The sequence below is a fragment of the Oncorhynchus keta genome, unplaced genomic scaffold (genome assembly GCF_023373465.1).
Source record: "Oncorhynchus keta strain PuntledgeMale-10-30-2019 unplaced genomic scaffold, Oket_V2 Un_scaffold_6334_pilon_pilon, whole genome shotgun sequence".
Taxonomy (NCBI): Eukaryota; Metazoa; Chordata; class Actinopteri; order Salmoniformes; family Salmonidae; genus Oncorhynchus; species Oncorhynchus keta.
The window spans coordinates 12,881-32,457 of record NW_026290980.1 but is presented as its reverse complement, the minus strand read 5'-3'; the positions used below and the strand labels follow the sequence as shown (position 1 = coordinate 32,457).

At 51.9% G+C, this 19,577-nt stretch overlaps 1 protein-coding gene and 1 long non-coding RNA gene across 5 annotated transcripts in view; both read left to right on the top strand.

The window, feature by feature from the left end:
* Positions 1-19,577, top strand: part of LOC127929293 (exocyst complex component 6-like) — a gene marked incomplete at its 3' end in the record, with an annotated part of 56,690 nt that overhangs the window by 28,815 nt on the left and 8,298 nt on the right. The gene's annotated exons all lie outside the window — the stretch shown is intronic.
* On the top strand, positions 4,031-11,017 carry LOC127929299 (uncharacterized). 4 transcript variants are annotated; one of them, XR_008134333.1, is made up of 4 exons: positions 4,031-4,096; positions 7,081-7,178; positions 10,124-10,221; positions 10,553-11,017. It is a non-coding gene; the product is annotated as an uncharacterized LOC127929299 (long non-coding RNA). The 4 variants fall into 4 exon arrangements; XR_008134332.1 differs by lacking the exon at positions 4,031-4,096 and adding an exon at positions 5,493-5,563; XR_008134334.1 differs by lacking the exons at positions 4,031-4,096; positions 10,124-10,221; positions 10,553-11,017 and adding exons at positions 5,493-5,563; positions 7,509-7,582.

The following is a 19,577-nucleotide window of genomic DNA, read 5'->3' as shown; positions in this document are numbered from 1 at the left end:
GGGTTGTAGGTGACAAGGAGCCCCCAACGGGGAGGCTGTTGTATCTGAATGAGGTTGTAGGTGACAAGGAGCCCCCAACGGGGAGGTTGTTGTATCTGAATGGGGTTGTAGGTGACAAGGAGCCCCCAACAGGGAGGCTGTTGTATCTGAATGGGGTTGTAGGTGACAAGGAGCCCCCAACGGGGAGGTTGTTGTATCTGGATGGGGTTGTAGGTGACAAGGAGCCCCCAACACGGAGGCTGTTGTATCTGAATGGGGTTGTAGGTGACAAGGAGCCCCCAACGGGGAGGTTGTTGTATCTGAATGGGGTTGTAGGTGACAAGGAGTCCCCAAAGGGGAGGCTGTTGTATCTGAATGGGGTTGTAGGTGACAAGGAGCCCCCAACGGGGAGGTTGTTGTATCTGGATGGGGTTGTAGGTGACAAGGAGCCCCCAACGGGGAGGTTGTTGTATCTGGATGGGGTTGTAGGTGACAAGGAGCCCCCAACACGGAGGCTGTTGTATCTGAATGGGGTTGTAGGTGACAAGGAGCCCCCAACGGGGAGGTTGTTGTATCTGAATGGGGTTGTAGGTGACAAGGAGTCCCCAAAGGGGAGGCTGTTGTATCTGAATGGGGTTGTAGGTGACAAGGAGCCCCCAACGGGGAGGTTGTTGTATCTGGATGGGGTTGTAGGTGACAAGGAGCCCCCAACGGGGAGGCTGTTGTATCTGAATGGGGTTGTAGGTGACAAGGAGCCCCCAACGGGGAGGTTGTTGTATCTGGATGGGGTTGTAGGTGACAAGGAGCCCCCAACACGGAGGCTGTTGTATCTGAATGGGGTTGTAGGTGACAGGGAGCCACAACGGGGAGGTTGTTGTATCTGAATGGGGTTGTAGGTGACAAGGAGCCCCCAACGGGGAGGTTGTTGTATCTGAATGGGGTTGTAGGTGACAAGGAGCCCCCAACGGGGAGGCTGTTGTATCTGAATGGGGTTGTAGGTGACAAGGAGCCCCCAACGGGGAGGTTGTTATATCTGAATGGGGTTGTAGGTGACAAGGAGCCCCCAACGGGGAGGTTGTTGTATCTGAATGGGGTTGTAGGTGACAAGGAGCCCCCAACGGGGAGGCTGTTGTATCTGAATGGGGTTGTAGGTGACAAGGAGCCCCCAACGGGGAGGCTGTTGTATCTGAATGGGGTTGTAGGTGACAAGGAGCCCCCAACGGGGAGGTTGTTGTATCTGAATGGGGTTGTAGGTGACAAGGAGCCCCCAACGGGGAGGCTGTTGTATCTGAATGGGGTTGTAGGTGACGAGGAGCCCCCAACGGGGAGGTTGTTGTATCTGAATGGGGTTGTAGGTGACAAGGAGCCCCCAACAGGGAGGCTGTTGTATCTGAATGGGGTTGTAGGTGACAAGGAGACACCAACGGGGAGGCTGTTGTATCTGAATGGGGTTGTAGGTGACAAGGAGCCCCCAACGGGGAGGCTGTTGTATCTGAATGGGGTTGGAGGTGACAAGGAGACACCAACGGGGAGGCTGTTGTATCTGAATGGGGTTGTAGGTGACAAGGAGCCCCCAACAGGGAGGCTGTTGTATCTGAATGGGGTTGTAGGTGACAAGGAGCCCCCAACGGGGAGGTTGTTGTATCTGAATGGGGTTGTAGGTGACAAGGAGCCCCCAACAGGGAGGCTGTTGTATCTGAATGGGGTTGTAGGTGACAAGGAGCCCCCAACAGGGAGGCTGTTGTATCTGAATGGGGTTGTAGGTGACAAGGAGCCCCCAACGGGGAGGCTGTTGTATCTGAATGGGGTTGTAGGTGACGAGGAGCCCCCAACAGGGAGGCTGTTGTATCTGAATGGGGTTGTAGGTGACAAGGAGCCCCCAACAGGGAGGCTGTTGTATCTGAATGGGGTTGTAGGTGACAAGGAGCCCCCAACGGGGAGGTTGTTGTATCTGAATGGGGTTGTAGGTGACAAGGAGCCCCCAACGGGGAGGTTGTTGTATCTGAATGGGGTTGTAGGTGACAAGGAGCCCCCAACAGGGAGGCTGTTGTATCTGGATGGGTTTGGGGAAAAAGCACAGCATGTATCTTCAATTACCCTAGCTTGCTATAACTGGCTCGCTTCTCCAGGCTACTCCAGTAAAGACAGGCACTGTTATGTGGTGATAAATAACATTGTAACTGCTACCAGTCAGATAGACTTGACTCTAGCTGAGATGCCTCTCGCTCTCTCTATCTCTCTCTATCTCTCTCTATCTCTCTCTATCTCTCTCTCTCTCTCTCTCTCTCTCTATCTCTCTCTATCTCTCTCTATCTCTCTCTATCTCGCTCGCTCTCGCTCGCTCTCGCTCGCTCTCGCTCCAAGTTAGCTAGTCTTGACTGTAGATGAGATGCCTCTCTCTCTCTCTCTCTCTCTCTCTCCAAGTTAGCTAGTCTTGACTGTAGATGAGATGCCTCTCTCTCTCTCTCTCTCTCTCTCTCTCTCTCTCTCTCTCTCTCTCTCTCTCTCTCTCTCTCTCTCTCTCTCTCTCTCTCTCTCTCTCTCTCTCTCTCTCTCTCTCTCTCTCTCTCTCTCTCTCTCTCTCTCTCTCTCTCTCTCTCTCTCTCTCTCTCTCTCTCTCTCTCTCTCTCTCTCTCTCTCTCTCTCTCTCTCTCTCTCTCTCTCTCTCTCTCTCTCTCTCTCTCTCTCTCTCTCTCTCTCTCTCTCTCTCTCTCTCTCTCTCTCTCTCTCTCTCTCTCTCTCTCTCTCTCTCTCTCTCTCTCTCTCTCTCTCTCTCTCTCTCTCTCTCTCTCTCTCTCTCTCTCTCTCTCTCTCTCTCTCTCTCTCTCTCTCTCTCTCTCTCTCTCTCTCTCTCCAAGTTAGCTAGTCTTGACTGTAGATGAGATGCCTCTGGGACACCAGATGACCTGGGACACCAGGTGGGTGATTCCCCTCTAATCAGGTTCTGATTTAGACCTGGGACACCAGGTGGGTGATTCCCCTCTAATCAGGTTCTGATTTAGACCTGGGACACCAGGTGGGTGATTCCCCTCTAATCAGGGCCTGATTTAGACCTGGGACACCAGGTGGGTGATTCCCCTGTAATCAGGGACTGATTTAGACCTGGGACACCAGGTGGGTGATTCCCCTCTAATCAGGTTCTGATTTAGACCTGGGACACCAGGTGGGTGATTCCCCTCTAATCAGGTTCTGATTTAGACCTGGGACACCAGGTGGGTGATTCCCCTCTAATCAGGTTCTGATTTAGACCTGGGACACCAGGTGGGTGATTCCCCTCTGAGTCACTGATTTAGACCTGGGACACCAGGTGGGTGATTCCCCTCTGAGTCACTGATTTAGACCTGGGACACCAGGTGGGTGATTCCCCTCTAATCAGGTTCTGATTTAGACCTGGGACACCAGGTGGGTGATTCCCCTCTGAGTCACTGATTTAGACCTGGGACACCAGGTGGGTGATTCCCCTCTGAGTCACTGATTTAGACCTGGGACACCAGGTGGGTGATTCCCCTCTAATCAGGTTCTGATTTAGACCTGGGACACCAGGTGGGTGATTCCCCTCTGAGTCACTGATTTAGACCTGGGACACCAGGTGGGTGATTCCCCTCTAATCAGGTTCTGATTTAGACCTGGGACACCAGGTGGGTGATTTCCCCTCTAATCAGGGCCTGGTTTAGCCCTGGGACACCAGGTGGGTGATTCCCCTCTAATCAGGTTCTGATTTAGACCTGGGTCACCAGGTGGGTGATTCCCCTCTAATCAGGTTCTGATTTAGACCTGGGACACCAGGTGGGTGATTCCCCTCTGAGTCACTGATTTAGACCTGGGACACCAGGTGGGTGATTCCCCTCTGAGTCACTGATTTAGACCTGGGACACCAGGTGGGTGATTCCCCTCTGAGTCACTGATTTAGACCTGGGTCACCAGGTGGGTGATTCCCCTCTAATCAGGGACTGATTTAGACCTGGGACACCAGGGGGGTGATTCCCCTCTAATCAGGTTCTGATTTAGACCTGGGACACCAGGGGGGTGATTCCCCTCTGAGTCACTGATTTAGACCTGGGACACCAGGTGGGTGATTCCCCTCTAATCAGGGACTGATTTAGACCTGGGACACCAGGTGGGTGATTCCCCTCTGAGTCACTGATTTAGACCTGGGACACCAGGTGGGTGATTCCCCTCTGAGTCACTGATTTAGACCTGGGACACCAGGTGGGTGATTCCCCTCTGAGTCACTGATTTAGACCTGGGACACCAGGTGGGTGATTCCCCTCTGAGTCACTGATTTAGACCTGGGACACCAGGTGGGTGATTCCCCTCTAATCAGGTTCTGATTTAGACCTGGGACACCAGGTGGGTGATTCCCCTCTGAGTCACTGATTTAGACCTGGGACACCAGGTGGGTGATTCCCCTCTAATCAGGTTCTGATTTAGACCTGGGACACCAGGTGGGTGATTCCCCTCTAATCAGGTTCTGATTTAGACCTGGGACACCAGGTGGGTGATTCCCCTCTAATCAGGGCCTGATTTAGACCTGGGACACCAGGTGGGTGATTCCCCTCTAATCAGGGACTGATTTAGACCTGGGACACCAGGTGGGTGATTCCCCTCTAATCAGGTTCTGATTTAGACCTGGGACACCAGGTGGGTGATTCCCCTCTAATCAGGTTCTGATTTAGACCTGGGACACCAGGTGGGTGATTCCCCTCTAATCAGGTTCTGATTTAGACCTGGGACACCAGGTGGGTGATTCCCCTCTGAGTCACTGATTTAGACCTGGGACACCAGGTGGGTGATTCCCCTCTGAGTCACTGATTTAGACCTGGGACACCAGGTGGGTGATTCCCCTCTAATCAGGTTCTGATTTAGACCTGGGACACCAGGTGGGTGATTCCCCTCTGAGTCACTGATTTAGACCTGGGACACCAGGTGGGTGATTCCCCTCTGAGTCACTGATTTAGACCTGGGACACCAGGTGGTGATTCCCCTCTAATCAGGTTCTGATTTAGACCTGGGACACCAGGTGGGTGATTCCCCTCTGAGTCACTGATTTAGACCTGGGACACCAGGTGGGTGATTCCCCTCTAATCAGGTTCTGATTTAGACCTGGGACACCAGGTGGGTGATTTCCCCTCTAATCAGGGCCTGGTTTAGCCCTGGGACACCAGGTGGGTGATTCCCCTCTAATCAGGTTCTGATTTAGACCTGGGTCACCAGGTGGGTGATTCCCCTCTAATCAGGTTCTGATTTAGACCTGGGACACCAGGTGGGTGATTCCCCCTCTGATTTAGACCTGGGACACCAGGTGGGTGATTCCCCTCTGAGTCACTGATTTAGACCTGGGACACCAGGTGGGTGATTCCCCTCTGAGTCACTGATTTAGACCTGGGACACCAGGTGGGTGATTCCCCTCTAATCAGGGACTGATTTAGACCTGGGACACCAGGGGGTGATTCCCCCTAATCAGGTTCTGATTTAGACCTGGGACACCAGGGGGTGATTCCCCTCTGAGTCACTGATTTAGACCTGGGTCACCAGGTGGGTGATTCCCCTCTAATCAGGGACTGATTTAGACCTGGGACACCAGGTGGGTGATTCCCCTCTGAGTCACTGATTTAGACCTGGGACACCAGGTGGGTGATTCCCCTCTGAGTCACTGATTTAGACCTGGGACACCAGGTGGGTGATTCCCCTCTGAGTCACTGATTTAGACCTGGGACACCAGGGGGGTGATTCCCCTCTGAGTCACTGATTTAGACCTGGGTCACCAGGTGGGTGATTCCCCTCTAATCAGGTTCTGATTTAGACCTGGGACACCAGGTGGGTGATTCCCTCTGAGTCACTGATTTAGACCTGGGTCACCAGGTGGGTGATTCCCCTCTAATCAGGTTCTGATTTAGACCTGGGACACCAGGTGGGTGATTCCCCTCTGAGTCACTGATTTAGACCTGGGACACCAGGTGGGTGATTCCCCTCTGAGTCACTGATTTAGACCTGGGACACCAGGTGGGTGATTCCCCTCTAATCAGGTTCTGATTTAGACCTGGGACACCAGGTGGGTGATTCCCCTCTGAGTCACTGATTTAGACCTGGGACACCAGGTGGGTGATTCCCCTCTGAGTCACTGATTTAGACCTGGGACACCAGGTGGGTGATTCCCCTCTAATCAGGTTCTGATTTAGACCTGGGACACCAGGTGGGTGATTCCCCTCTAATCAGGGCCTGATTTAGACCTGGGACACCAGGTGGGTGATTCCCCTCTGAGTCACTGATTTAGACCTGGGACACCAGGTGGGTGATTCCCCTCTAATCAGGTTCTGATTTAGACCTGGGACACCAGGTGGGTGATTCCCCTCTGAGTCACTGATTTAGACCTGGGACACCAGGTGGGTGATTCCCCTCTGAGTCACTGATTTAGACCTGGGACACCAGGTGGGTGATTCCCCTCTAATCAGGTTCTGATTTAGACCTGGGACACCAGGTGGGTGATTCCCCTCTGAGTCACTGATTTAGACCTGGGACACCAGGTGGGTGATTCCCCTCTAATCAGGTTCTGATTTAGACCTGGGACACCAGGTGGGTGATTTCCCTCTAATCAGGGCCTGGTTTAGCCCTGGGACACCAGGTGGGTGATTCCCCTCTAATCAGGTTCTGATTTAGACCTGGGACACCAGGTGGGTGATTTCCCCTCTAATCAGGTTCTGATTTAGACCTGGGACACCAGGTGGGTGATTCCCCTCTAATCAGGGACTGATTTAGACCTGGGACACCAGGTGGGTGATTCCCCTCTAATCAGGTTCTGATTTAGACCTGGGACACCAGGTGGGTGATTCCCCTCTGAGTCACTGATTTAGACCTGGGACACCAGGTGGGTGATTCCCCTCTGAGTCACTGATTTAGACCTGGGACACCAGGTGGGTGATTCCCCTCTGAGTCACTGATTTAGACCTGGGTCACCAGGTGGGTGATTCCCCTCTAATCAGGGACTGATTTAGACCTGGGACACCAGGGGGGTGATTCCCCTCTAATCAGGTTCTGATTTAGACCTGGGACACCAGGGGGGTGATTCCCCTCTGAGTCACTGATTTAGACCTGGGTCACCAGGTGGGTGATTCCCCTCTAATCAGGGACTGATTTAGACCTGGGACACCAGGTGGGTGATTCCCCTCTAATCAGGGACTGATTTAGACCTGGGACACCAGGTGGGTGATTCCCCTCTGAGTCACTGATTTAGACCTGGGACACCAGGTGGGTGATTCCCCTCTGAGTCACTGATTTAGACCTGGGACACCAGGTGGGTGATTCCCCTCTGAGTCACTGATTTAGACCTGGGACACCAGGGGGGTGATTCCCCTCTGAGTCACTGATTTAGACCTGGGTCACCAGGTGGGTGATTCCCCTCTAATCAGGGACTGATTTAGACCTGGGACACCAGGGGGTGATTCCCCTCTAATCAGGTTCTGATTTAGACCTGGGACACCAGGTGGGTGATTCCCCTCTAATCAGGTTCTGATTTAGACCTGGGACACCAGGTGGGTGATTCCCCTCTAATCAGGGCCTGATTTAGACCTGGGACACCAGGTGGGTGATTCCCCTGTAATCAGGGACTGATTTAGACCTGGGACACCAGGTGGGTGATTCCCTCTAATCAGGTTCTGATTTAGACCTGGGACACCAGGTGGGTGATTCCCCTCTAATCAGGTTCTGATTTAGACCTGGGACACCAGGTGGGTGATTCCCCTCTAATCGGGTTCTTATTTAGACCTGGGACACCAGGTGGGTGATTCCCCTCTGAGTCACTGATTTAGACCTGGGACACCAGGTGGGTGATTCCCCTCTGAGTCACTGATTTAGACCTGGGACACCAGGTGGGTGATTCCCCTCTAATCAGGTTCTGATTTAGACCTGGGACACCAGGTGGGTGATTCCCCTCTGAGTCACTGATTTAGACCTGGGACACCAGGTGGGTGATTCCCCTCTGAGTCACTGATTTAGACCTGGGACACCAGGTGGGTGATTCCCCTCTAATCAGGTTCTGATTTAGACCTGGGACACCAGGTGGGTGATTCCCCTCTGAGTCACTGATTTAGACCTGGGACACCAGGTGGGTGATTCCCCTCTAATCAGGTTCTGATTTAGACCTGGGACACCAGGTGGGTGATTTCCCCTAATCAGGGCCTGGTTTAGCCCTGGGACACCAGGTGGGTGATTCCCCTCTAATCAGGTTCTGATTTAGACCTGGGTCACCAGGTGGGTGATTCCCCTCTAATCAGGTTCTGATTTAGACCTGGGACACCAGGTGGGTGATTCCCTCTGAGTCACTGATTTAGACCTGGGACACCAGGTGGGTGATTCCCCTCTGAGTCACTGATTTAGACCTGGGACACCAGGTGGGTGATTCCCCTCTGAGTCACTGATTTAGACCTGGGTCACCAGGTGGGTGATTCCCCTCTAATCAGGGACTGATTTAGACCTGGGACACCAGGGGGTGATTCCCCTCTAATCAGGTTCTGATTTAGACCTGGGACACCAGGGGTGATTCCCCTCTGAGTCACTGATTTAGACCTGGGTCACCAGGTGGGTGATTCCCCTCTAATCAGGGACTGATTTAGACCTGGGACACCAGGTGGGTGATTCCCCCTCTGAGTCACTGATTTAGACCTGGGACACCAGGTGGGTGATTCCCCTCTGAGTCACTGATTTAGACCTGGGACACCAGGTGGGTGATTCCCCTCTGAGTCACTGATTTAGACCTGGGACACCAGGTGGGTGATTCCCCTCTGAGTCACTGATTTAGACCTGGGACACCAGGTGGGTGATTCCCCTCTAATCAGGTTCTGATTTAGACCTGGGACACCAGGTGGGTGATTCCCCTCTGAGTCACTGATTTAGACCTGGGTCACCAGGTGGGTGATTCCCCTCTAATCAGGTTCTGATTTAGACCTGGGACACCAGGTGGGTGATTCCCCTCTGAGTCACTGATTTAGACCTGGGACACCAGGTGGGTGATTCCCCTCTGAGTCACTGATTTAGACCTGGGACACCAGGTGGGTGATTCCCCTCTAATCAGGTTCTGATTTAGACCTGGGACACCAGGTGGGTGATTCCCCTCTGAGTCACTGATTTAGACCTGGGACACCAGGTGGGTGATTCCCCTCTGAGTCACTGATTTAGACCTGGGACACCAGGTGGGTGATTCCCCTCTAATCAGGTTCTGATTTAGACCTGGGACACCAGGTGGGTGATTCCCCCTCTAATCAGGGCCTGATTTAGACCTGGGACACCAGGTGGGTGATTCCCCTCTGAGTCACTGATTTAGACCTGGGACACCAGGTGGGTGATTCCCCTCTAATCAGGTTCTGATTTAGACCTGGGACACCAGGTGGGTGATTCCCCTCTGAGTCACTGATTTAGACCTGGGACACCAGGTGGGTGATTCCCCTCTGAGTCACTGATTTAGACCTGGGACACCAGGTGGGTGATTCCCCTCTAATCAGGTTCTGATTTAGACCTGGGACACCAGGTGGGTGATTCCCCTCTGAGTCACTGATTTAGACCTGGGACACCAGGTGGGTGATTCCCCTCTAATCAGGTTCTGATTTAGACCTGGGACACCAGGTGGGTGATTTCCCCTCTAATCAGGGCCTGGTTTAGCCCTGGGACACCAGGTGGGTGATTCCCCTCTAATCAGGTTCTGATTTAGACCTGGGACACCAGGTGGGTGATTTCCCCTCTAATCAGGTTCTGATTTAGACCTGGGACACCAGGTGGGTGATTCCCCTCTAATCAGGGACTGATTTAGACCTGGGACACCAGGTGGGTGATTCCCCTCTAATCAGGTTCTGATTTAGACCTGGGACACCAGGTGGGTGATTCCCCTCTGAGTCACTGATTTAGACCTGGGACACCAGGTGGGTGATTCCCCTCTGAGTCACTGATTTAGACCTGGGACACCAGGTGGGTGATTCCCCTCTGAGTCACTGATTTAGACCTGGGTCACCAGGTGGGTGATTCCCCTCTAATCAGGGACTGATTTAGACCTGGGACACCAGGGGGGTGATTCCCCTCTAATCAGGTTCTGATTTAGACCTGGGACACCAGGGGGGTGATTCCCCTCTGAGTCACTGATTTAGACCTGGGTCACCAGGTGGGTGATTCCCCTCTAATCAGGGACTGATTTAGACCTGGGACACCAGGTGGGTGATTCCCCTCTAATCAGGGACTGATTTAGACCTGGGACACCAGGTGGGTGATTCCCCTCTGAGTCACTGATTTAGACCTGGGACACCAGGTGGGTGATTCCCCTCTGAGTCACTGATTTAGACCTGGGACACCAGGTGGGTGATTCCCCTCTGAGTCACTGATTTAGACCTGGGACACCAGGGGGGTGATTCCCCTCTGAGTCACTGATTTAGACCTGGGTCACCAGGTGGGTGATTCCCCTCTAATCAGGGACTGATTTAGACCTGGGACACCAGGGGGGTGATTCCCCTCTAATCAGGTTCTGATTTAGACCTGGGACACCAGGTGGGTGATTCCCCTCTAATCAGGTTCTGATTTAGACCTGGGTCACCAGGTGGGTGATTCCCCTCTAATCAGGGACTGATTTAGACCTGGGACACCAGGTGGGTGATTCCCCTCTAATCAGGGACTGATTTAGACCTGGGACACCAGGTGGGTGATTCCCCTCTGAGTCACTGATTTAGACCTGGGACACCAGGTGGGTGATTCCCCTCTAATCAGGTTCTGATTTAGACCTGGGACACCAGGTGGGTGATTCCCCTCTGAGTCACTGATTTAGACCTGGGACACCAGGTGGGTGATTCCCCTCTGAGTCACTGATTTAGACCTGGGACACCAGGTGGGTGATTCCCCTCTAATCAGGGCCTGATTTAGACCTGGGACACCAGGTGGGTGATTCCCCTCTTATCAGGTTCTGATTTAGACCTGGGACACCAGGTGGGTGATTCCCCTCTAATCAGGGACTGATTTAGACCTGGGACACCAGGGGGGTGATTCCCCTCTGAGTCACTGATTTAGACCTGGGTCACCAGGTGGGTGATTCCCCTGTTATCAGGTTCTGATTTAGACCTGGGACACCAGGTGGGTGATTCCCCTCTGAGTCACTGATTTAGACCTGGGACACCAGGTGGGTGATTCCCCTCTAATCAGGTTCTGATTTAGACCTGGGACACCAGGTGGGTGATTCCCCTCTGAGTCACTGATTTAGACCTGGGACACCAGGTGGGTGATTCCCCTCTGAGTCACTGATTTAGACCTGGGACACCAGGTGGGTGATTCCCCTCTGAGTCACTGATTTAGACCTGGGACACCAGGTGGGTGATTCCCCTCTGAGTCACTGATTTAGACCTGGGACACCAGGTGGGTGATTCCCCTCTGAGTCACTGATTTAGACCTGGGACACCAGGTGGGTGATTCCCCTCTAATCAGGTTCTGATTTAGACCTGGGACACCAGGGGGGTGATTCCCCTCTTATCAGGTTCTGATTTAGACCTGGGACACCAGGTGGGTGATTCCCCTCTTATCAGGTTCTGATTTAGACCTGGGTCACCAGGTGGGTGATTCCCCTCTAATCAGGTTCTGATTTAGACCTGGGACACCAGGTGGGTGATTCCCCTCTGAGTCACTGATTTAGACCTGGGACACCAGGTGGGTGATTCCCCTCTGAGTCACTGATTTAGACCTGGGACACCAGGTGGGTGATTCCCCTCTAATCAGGTTCTGATTTAGACCTGGGACACCAGGTGGGTGATTCCCCTCTAATCAGGTTCTGATTTAGACCTGGGACACCAGGTGGGTGATTCCCCTCTAATCAGGTTCTGATTTAGACCTGGGACACCAGGGGGGTGATTCCCCTCTAATCAGGGACTGATTTAGACCTGGGACACCAGGGGGGTGATTCCCCTCTAATCAGGGACTGATTTAGACCTGGGACACCAGGTGGGTGATTCCCCTCTAATCAGGGACTGATTTAGACCTGGGACACCAGGGGGGTGATTCCCCTCTAATCAGGGACTGATTTAGACCTGGGACACCAGGGGGGTGATTCCCCTCTAATCAGGGACTGATTTAGACCTGGGACACCAGGTGGGTGATTCCCCTCTAATCAGGGACTGATTTAGACCTGGGACACCAGGGGGGTGATTCCCCTCTAATCAGGGACTGATTTAGACCTGGGACACCAGGTGGGTGATTCCCCTCTAATCAGGGACTGATTTAGACCTGGGACACCAGGTGGGTGATTCCCCTCTGAGTCACTGATTTAGACCTGGGACACCAGGTGGGTGATTCCCCTCTAATCAGGTTCTGATTTAGACCTGGGACACCAGGTGGGTGATTCCCCTCTGAGTCACTGATTTAGACCTGGGACACCAGGTGGGTGATTCCCCTCTGAGTCACTGATTTAGACCTGGGACACCAGGTGGGTGATTCCCCTCTGAGTCACTGATTTAGACCTGGGACACCAGGTGGGTGATTCCCCTCTAATCAGGTTCTGATTTAGACCTGGGACACCAGGGGGTGATTCCCCTCTAATCAGGTTCTGATTTAGACCTGGGACACCAGGTGGGTGATTCCCCTCTAATCAGGGCCTGATTTAGACCTGGGACACCAGGTGGGTGATTCCCCTCTAATCAGGTTCTGATTTAGACCTGGGTCAACAGCACCAGACAGAGACAGCAAGGTCGGTTCGTTGCTCCAGAACCTTTCCGTTCACCTTCACACTCCTGGGCCAGACTACACTCAATCATATGACCCACTGAAGAGACGAGTCTTCAGTAAAGACTTAAAGGTTGAGACCGAGTCTGCGTCTCTCACATGGGTAGGCAGACCGTTCCATAAACATGGAGCTCCAGCTGTTTGCTTAGAAATTCTAGGGACAATTAGGAGGCCTGCGTCTTGTGACCGTAGCGTACGTGTAGGTATGTACGGCAGGACCAAATCAGAGAGATAGGTAGGAGCAAGCCCATGTAATGCTTTGTAGGTTAGCAGTAAAACCTTCAAATCAGCCCTTGCTTTGACAGGAAGCCAGTGTAGAGAGACTAACACTGGAGTAATATGATCACATTTTTTGGTTCTAGTCAGGATTCTAGCAGCCGTATTTAGCACTAACTGAAGTTTATTTAGTAGCTGGAAAGTAGAGCATTGCAGTAGTCTAACCTAGAAGTGACAAAGGCATGGATAACACCAGTCAAGGCCCTGTTGTTCAGGCCACATGATGATATCTCCACTCCAGTCTAATGTAGGGTGAGGTAGCCTAGGCCTATATTACAGAGAGATAACACCAGTTAAGGCCCTGTTGTTCAGGCCACATGGTGCTATCTCCACTCCAGTCTAATGTAGGGTGAGGTAGCCTAGGCCTATATTACAGAGAGATAACACCAGTTAAGGCCCTGTTGTTCAGGCCACATGGTGATATCCTCCACTCCAGTCTAAAGTAGGGTGAGCCCTATAAAGTAGGGTGAGCCCTATAAAACCCTTCATGCCTCTCTGGGCTAGGTTAGGTCTATAGCCTCTCTGGGCTAGGTTAGGTCTATAGCCTCTGGGCTAGGCTAATAGCCTATCTGGGCTAGGTTAGGTCTATAGCCTCTCTGGGCTAGGTTAGGTTTATAGCCTCTGGGCTAGGCTAATAGCCTCTCTGGGCTAGGTTAGGTCTATAGCCTCTCTGGGCTAGGTTAGGTCTATAGCCTCTCTGGGCGAGGGCAATAGCCTCTCTGGGCTAGGTCTATAGCCTCTGGGCTAGGTTAGGTCTATAGCTTCTCTGGGCTAGGCTAATAGCTTCTCTGGGCTAGGCTAATAACCTCTTTGGGCTAGGTCTACAGCCTCTCTGGGCTAGGTCCATAGCCCTTCTGGGCTAGGCTAATAGCCTCTCTGGGCTAGGCTAATAGCCTCTCTGGGCTAGGCTAATAGCCTCTCTGGGCTAGGCTAATAGCCTCTCTGGGCTAGGCTACTGGGCTAGGCTAATAGCCTCTCTGGGCTAGGCTAATAGCCTCTCTGGGCTAGGCTACTGGGCTAGGCTAATAGCCTCTCTGGGCTAGGCTAATAGCCTCTCTGGGCTAGGCTACTGGGCTAGGCTACTGGGCTAGGCTAATAGCCTCTCTGGGCTAGGCTAATAGCCTCTCTGGGCTAGGGCTATAGCCTCTCTGGGCTAGGGCTATAGCCTCTCTGGGCTAGGGCTATAGCCTCTCTGGGCTAGGGCAATAGCCTCTCTGGGCTAGGTTAGGTCTATAGCTTCTCTGGGCTAGGCTAATAGCCTCTCTGGGCTAGGCTAACAGCCTCTCTGGGCTAGGCTAACAGCCTCTCTGGGCTAGGCTAACAGCCTCTCTGGGCTAGGCTAATAGCCTCTCTGGGCTAGGTCTATAGCCTCTCTGGGCTAGGCTAATAGCCTCTCTGGGCTAGGCTAATAGCCTCTCTGGGCTAGGCTAATAGCCTCTCTGGGCTAGGCTAATAGCCTCTCTGGGCTAGGTCTATAGCCTCTCTGGGCTAGGCTAATAGCCTCTCTGGGCTAGGGCAATAGCCTCTCTGGGCTAGGTTAGGGTTATAGCTCATTGTTAGTTGATTTTGGATGTGTTTGCTGTCGTAACCCCGGGGATCTCACACGGTATGACATCAGAAGAGGATCCCAGTCACATTAGGAAGTAGAGGTTAACTGAAGTTCGTTTCCTGCTGAAACACAGTTCTGGTAAACCAAAGTGTGGCTGTGACACTTGCGTTCCTCTTTGGCCACCATGTGGACTGTGTTTACTAGGTTGCTGTCACTGTGTGGTGAGCCCTCAGCACCGTTCACTGCCTGGAGTTCAGAGGAAAAGTCAAACAAATGATTCATTAACAATACTACTTGTCTGTTATGGAAAGCAGAGTGAGTGTAATCAGACTACCTGCCACAGCTGTGTTTCTGTGGCTCTGAATGCCCATAAAGGAATAGTCGGTTATAGATACTCAACCAAATCGTCTGTCTTTATGGCCTTTCCCGTCTTTGTGTTTGTACCTTTCGCGTGTGGTGTTGCAGCCGGTGGTGAGGCTTTCCCTGGGCGAGGTCGTTGAGTTGGTGTGGCTTATGGGACAAATGGAAAAGAAACTAAATCAGAACGTTTAAACTGATCATGTTTTTTTTCCATTTAAAATGCAAATCAAAATGTCCATGTGAATTGACAAGGCAGCTGTGGTCAGTAATGGTTTCGGTCTCACGCGGTGCCTTTTCAGATGGGGAAGCATTCCTGTACCTCTGTTACTGTGCCTCACCAAGTCTGCATTTCCTTCTCATTTAACCTCTCAAAGTGTTGTCATGGTTCCTCGACTCCTAGCACGTTTCTGATTTGTCAACATTTTGATTCCGCAAGGAATTGACTCGGAAGATTCAATGTTTTTGGAACGGAGGAGACTGATTAGTTTGCCGTACTTCCGAGAACAAAAACACTTGCGTCTTTCATAGCGAGGTGAGGGGCACAGTACTGGCAGGTCAGTAGACAGTCAGAACCGTGCACTAGGCCTCTATCAGTACTGGCAGACAGTCAGAACCGTGCACTAGGCCTCTCTATCAGTACTGGCAGGTCAGTAGACAGTCAGAACCGTGCACTAGGCCTCTATCAGTACTGACAGGTCAGTAGACAGTCAGAACCGTGCACTAGGCCTCTATCAGTACTGGCAGACAGTCAGAACCGTGCACTAGGCCTCTCTATCAGTACTGGCAGGTCAGTAGACAGTCAGAACCGTGCACTAGGCCTCTCTATCAGTACTGGCAGGTCAGCAGACAGTCAGAACTGTGCACTAGGCCTCTCTATCAGTACTGACAGGTCAGCAGACAGTCAGAACCGTGCACTAGGCCTCTCTATCAGTACTGGCAGGTCAGTAGACAGTCAGAACCGTGCACTAGGCCTCTCTATCAGTACTGGTAGGTCAGCAGACAGTCAGAACCGTGCACTAGGCCTCTCTATCAGTACTGGCAGGTCAGTAGACAGTCAGAACCGTGCACTAGGCCTCTCTATCAGTACTGACAGGTCAGCAGACAGTCAGAACCGTGCACTAGGCCTCTCTATCAGTACTGACAGGTCAGCAGACAGTCAGAACCGTGCACTAGGCCTCTCTATCAGTACTGACAGGTCAGTAGACAGTCAGAACCGTGCACTAGGCCTCTCTATCAGTACTGACAGGTCAGCAGACAGTCAGAACCGTGCACTAGGCCTCTCTATCAGTACTGGCAGGTCAGTAGACAGTCAGAACCGTGCACTAGGCCTCTCTATCAGTACTGGCAGACAGTCAGAACCGTGCACTAGACCTCTATCAGTACTGGCAGGTCAGTAGACAGTCAGAACCGTGTGCACTAGACCTCTCTAACAGTACTGGCAGACAGTCAGAACCGTGCACTAGGCCTCTCTATCAGTACTGGTAGACAGTCAGAACCGTGCACTAGGCCTCTATCAGTACTGACAGGTCAGCAGACAGTCAGAACCGTGCACTAGACCTCTCTATCAGTACTGACAGGTCAGCAGACAGTCAGAACCGTGCACTAGACCTCTCTATCAGTACTGGCAGACAGTCAGAACCGTGCACGAGGCCTCTCTATCAGTACTGGCAGACAGTCAGAACCGTGCACTAGGCCTCTCAATACTGGCAGGTCGTCAGACAGGCCTAGTGCACGGTTCTGACTGTATCAGCATTGAAAAGCTGTATCTTGCAATGTCTCGCTAGGATATTGAGATGAGGTGAGATGATTCACTCTCACACAGTCACAAACAGTTTCTGGCCACGTCCACGGGTTTGCTTCATATGGTAGCCAGGGCACCAAAACAGCGGAGAAGTCGAGCCTCGTACATCCAAACATCTTCATTTAAATGACTTCCCCAGGCCTCTACAGCCGACCGTCTAGTTTGGCCTCAACACCGAAAATAAGGTTTTGTGATAACTGCACTGTGATTTTAATTGTGTTTTTTTTATTGGTTAGGAATTTTTCTCAGCGTTATGGTTCCCAATTTGGTTTAAAAGTTTGACCGTTCATAGCCCTATTTGCTCCATCCTGCAGTATGTCGAGACGACTCCTTTTCACTTCCTGGTTCTGCTGTGGCTGTTCTGCGTTTTGTCCAGTAGGGGAGGCGTAGGTTCACAAACTGGACAGATCTCTTTCAACCCTGTTGTTTTGTTCCCAGTTCACACACCACCCTCAGCTTGGTGTTTGTTTAGCCATCAGATGGCGGTATGACTCTCTGTTAGAAGGATCATGTAGCCTCAGTCTCCTAATATTGACCCATTACTTCTACAGACCACTGACTTTAAAGCACTAACTTCAGGCTTTGTGTACAAGGTAGTGCACTGGCTATCAGAGCCCTCCTCCACTCTGTCCCACAGCAGCCCAGCCTACACTGTTGGTTAGGTGATATCTCAGCCCAGCCCAGCCTACACTGTTGGTTAGGTGGTATCTCAGCCTGTAACTCCCCTGTTCCCTGACCTTGTAACTCTCCTGTCCTTGTAACTCCCCTGACCTTGTAACTCTCCTGTTCCCTGACCTTGTAACTCTCCTGTTCCCTGACCTTGTAACTCTCCTGTTCCCTGACCTTGTAACTCCCCTGTTCCCTGACCTTGTAACTCTCCTGTTCCCTGACCCTGTAACTCTCCTGACCTTGTAACTCTCCTGTTCCCTGACCTTGTCTGTTTCAGATCTAACTCTCCTGTTCCCTGACCTTGTCTGTTTCAGATCTAACTCTCCTGTTCCCTGACCTTGTAACTCTCCTGTTCCCTGACCTTGTAACTCTCCTGTTCCCTGACCTTGTGACTCTCCTGTTCCCTGACCTTGTCTGTTTCAGGTCTAACTCTCCTGTTCCCTGACCTTGTCTGTTTCAGATCTAACTCTCCTGTTCCCTGACCTTGTAACTCTCCTGTTCCCTGACCTTGTAACTCTCCTGTTCCCTGACCTTGTAACTCTCCTGTTCCCTGACCTTGTAACTCTCCTGTTCCCTGACCTTGTAACTCTCCTGTTCCCTGACCTTGTAACTCTCCTGTTCCCTGACCTTGTAACTCTCCTGTTCCCTGACCTTGTAACTCTCCTGTTCCCTGACCTTGTCTGTTTCAGGTCTAACTCTCCTGTTCCCTGACCTTGTCTGTTTCAGATCTAACTCTCCTGTTCCCTGACCTTGTGACTCTCCTGTTCCCTGACTTTGTCTGTTTCAGATCTAACTCTCCTGTTCCCTGACCTTGTAACTCTCCTGTTCCCTGACCTTGTAACTCTCCTGTTCCCTGACTTTGTAACTCTCCTGTTCCCTGACCTTGTAACTCTCCTGTTCCCTGACTTTGTAACTCTCCTGTTCCCTGACCTTGTAACTCTCCTGTTCCCTGACTTTGTAACTCTCCTGTTCCCTGACCTTGTAACTCTCCTGTTCCCTGACCTTGTCTGTTTCAGATCTAACTCTCCTGTTCCCTGACCTTGTCTGTTTCAGATCTAACTCTCCTGTTCCCTGACCTTGTAACTCTCCTGTTCCCTGACCTTGTGACTCTCCTGTTCCCTGACCTTGTAACTCTCCTGTTCCCTGACCTTGTAACTCTCCTGTTCCCTGACCTTGTCTGTTTCAGATCTAACTCTCCTGTTCCCTGACCTTGTGACTCTCCTGTTCCCTGACCTTGTCTGTTTCAGATCTAACTCTCCTGTTCCCTGACCTTGTAACTCTCCTGTTCCCTGACCTTGTGACTCTCCTGTTCCCTGACCTTGTGACTTTCCTGTTCCCTGACCTTGTCTGTTTCAGATCTTAACTCTCCTGTTCCCTGACCTTGTAACTCTCCTGTTCCCTGACCTTGTAACTCTCCTGTTCCCTGACCTTGTCTGTTTCAGATCTAACTCTCCTGTTCCCTGACCTTGTGACTCTCCTGTTCCCTGACCTTGTCTGTTTCAGATCTAACTCTCCTGTTCCCTGACCTTGTAACTCTCCTGTTCCCTGACCTTGTGACTCTCCTGTTCCCTGACCTTGTCTGTTTCAGATCTAACTCTCCTGTTCCCTGACCTTGTCTGTTTCAGATCTAACTCTCCTGTTCCCTGACCTTGTGACTCTCCTGTTCCCTGACCTTGTGTGTTTCAGATCTAACTCTCCTGTTCCCTGACCTTGTAACTCTCCTGTTCCCTGACCTTGTGACTCTCCTGTTCCCTGACCTTGTCTGTTTCAGATCTAACTCTCCTGTTCCCTGACCTTGTCTGTTTCAGATCTAACTCTCCTGTTCCCTGACCTTGTGACTCTCCTGTTCCCTGACCTTGTGTGTTTCAGATCTAACTCTCCTGTTCCCTGACCTTGTAACTCTCCTGTTCCCTGACCTTGTCTGTTTCAGATCTAACTCTCCTGTTCCCTGACCTTGTCTGTTTCAGGTCTAACTCTCCTGTTCCCTGACCTTGTAACTCTCCTGTTCCCTGACCTTGTAACTCTCCTGTTCCCTGACCTTGTAACTCTCCTGTTCCCTGACCTTGTAACTCTCCTGTTCCCTGACCTTGTAACTCTCCTGTTCCCTGACCTTGTCTGTTTCAGATCTAACTCTCCTGTTCCCTGACCTTGTAACTCTCCTGTTCCCTGACCTTGTGACTCTCCTGTTCCCTGACCTTGTAACTCTCC